The 2,464-nt window shown below is 45.8% G+C and overlaps 1 pseudogene; it reads right to left on the reverse strand.

The window, feature by feature from the left end:
- Window positions 1–713: 713 nt before the first annotated feature.
- Window positions 714–2,137, reverse strand: LOC141973267 (uncharacterized; annotated as a pseudogene).
- Between the last annotated feature and the right edge of the window lie 327 nt (window positions 2,138–2,464).

Genomic DNA, 2,464 nt, shown 5'->3' on the forward strand with positions numbered 1-2,464 from the left:
TTGAACTGGCCACACTGGAGAATTGAAGGGGGAGTGAGTGGGAACTACAACCCCTTGTTTTTTCAGATCCTCCAGAACTGGTACAATTCCCTCCCTTGCTCCTAGAAGCAATGGGTAGGGTTTAACATTTGTCAGTTTAGAGGGAGGCAGGGTAGGTGCCTAGGTGCCTCTTGCAATAAACACACCTCCCTGTTTGATTGTTTGGTCAATTGTCTGATCTGGGAGACATCAAAAGACCACGAGTTCCCCTGGGTGTCCCTCCACTGCCCACCCTTCAAAACATCTATGCCTAAGAGATTTATTTGGAAAGATCCTATGGGCACCATAGTGTTGACTGGGTTTTCCTCTCCTGGTAACCATAGCGTTACTGGAGTCATAGGTACTGACTGTGTTTTTCCCAGGGCATTTAGGACAATTAGAGTTTTTGATGGAATTGCGATTCCTCATTGTTCTGCTTCAGTTCACGTTAGCACAGTAATTTGTGCCCCAGTATCAATTAGAAATGTTACTAGTCTTTTCCTTTGTCCTACAGCAACAGTCATCAGTAAGTCCCCTTTTGTGTTGCAGGTGAGTTGCCTTACAAACATCCATCCTCCTCATCCCCCCCTCACCTTCGGGGAGCGGAGGGTCTAGTTTCCCATCACCTTTTCTCAAGTCGGCTCCTCAATATCTATTAAGGGTGGAGCACTAGGGGTTAGTTTGGAAGTAACCCTTCACTCTGACCATTTCTCCACAAGTTGTTCTAATTTTTAAGTCGAGAGTTCATCCATCAATTCCCAAGAAATGCCTTTCTGAAGCCCTAGTTGCCACAGTCTCTGTCAAGTTACGGGCCTCTCTCTCTCAGGATCCTGAAATTGGGGTGATCCCAAGCCTTGTCCCTTCCTCATGGACGATTGTTGCTCACTAACTCGCTCTGCAGCCCACACGACCCTGGTCTCAGTCTTTGGGACGATCCACCAATGGGGCCATATTTTCTCCCAAAATTAATCAATTCTTGGGCTACATATCCCCATGTCCATACTTTCTTCCCTGGCCATTGATGGTCAGGGGGCACTATCCCCTCCAAAGCGGCCATAATTCTTTCTCCATTAGGAGTGTTTTGAATCTTCCCTTGCAATTGAATAGCAATGGGTTTCAGGGAGTCAGGGAGTCCTCATATCAGAGGAGTCATCCTCTCTGGGTCCACAGGCATCATCATCAGGGAGCCTTCGTTGGGCTTGAGCTCCCAATCATACATCATCTGCAGACAGGCTGCCTTCTGCACACTTTCCACTAACTGATCCACCATACCTGTCATGGGAAGGGGATCTACCCTCTCCAAGGGGTTCAGCCCTCCGGCCCAGTATGCAACTCTTTGAGTCAAAGACCATGAGGCTCAGCAGTCACCAGTGGTTAGAAACACACCCAGACCACAATATCCTTCTGCTTCTTTCTCAGACAACAAAATTCCATCCCCTCCTGACAGAGACACTCCACACATACTCTGTCTCTGATTTTTTTGCAGTCCTTGAAAAATCTTTTTTGTTTTGCCAGTTCATTTGCTGTCAATGGGAATGCTTTGGTGATAACCTGAGGATGGTTATCACTATCGTCCTCATATAGATACTCTGTTTTAACCAATGGATACATATGGAGGTGACTTCCTACAATTTCTTTTGCCTTCTGCAAATCTCATTGGGGATAAATTTGACCTATCCCCTTCTCCAAAAGCTTCGCTTCTGCCTCGGCATGTGTATCCATCTCCGCCAAAAGGTATTCCCTCAACTCATCTTTCAATATTTTATTTTGATTCCTTTCCTCCTCTAACAATTCTTTGGTGTCTCTCAATTGGTTCTGCAGGGTTTGTATGACTGTCTGCAGTGAGTCTATTATAGCATCAGCTTGACTAAACTTCTTTCTCTCTTCCATCGCAGCTGCCAGACTCACTCCTAGCACTGCTCAAATTATAGCTTTTCCTTTTCTTAACCTTAGCTTCCTTCTGCAATACCCTTATCCAATCCACCACACTCTGTGGTTGAAACCAGTGGTTTTTCGCCCAGTCTTACCCCTGAACTGAGGGCCGAGATTGGTGCACCTCCAAAAGATCATATAATTTATCTATTCCTTCAGCCCCTGAGAGCACATCATCAAAGTCCATTTCTTTTTCCTTTTCCTAATGCAAATGGGATAATCGTCCTGAGAGGGTCACACCTTAATGTCAGATTTCCCCTGTTCTCTCCCAGGAGACCAGATCTGAATCTCGCACAAAAGCAACACAGAAAGGGGTTTTCTTCCTGAGAGGGCCACAACTTGATACAAAACTTTCCCCCGTTCACTCTCAAGAGTTCATACCTTACCCAAGCACAAATGCAATATCACTGTCCACGCTCCCCCTGTTCACTCTCAGGAGGTCACAACTTAATATAACACACAGAGAACCATTTCACCCTGAGAGGTTTGCATCCAACACAACAAGGTATTACAG

The sequence above is a fragment of the Athene noctua genome, chromosome Z, assembly GCF_965140245.1.
Source record: "Athene noctua chromosome Z, bAthNoc1.hap1.1, whole genome shotgun sequence".
In the NCBI taxonomy this organism is placed as follows: Eukaryota; Metazoa; Chordata; class Aves; order Strigiformes; family Strigidae; genus Athene; species Athene noctua.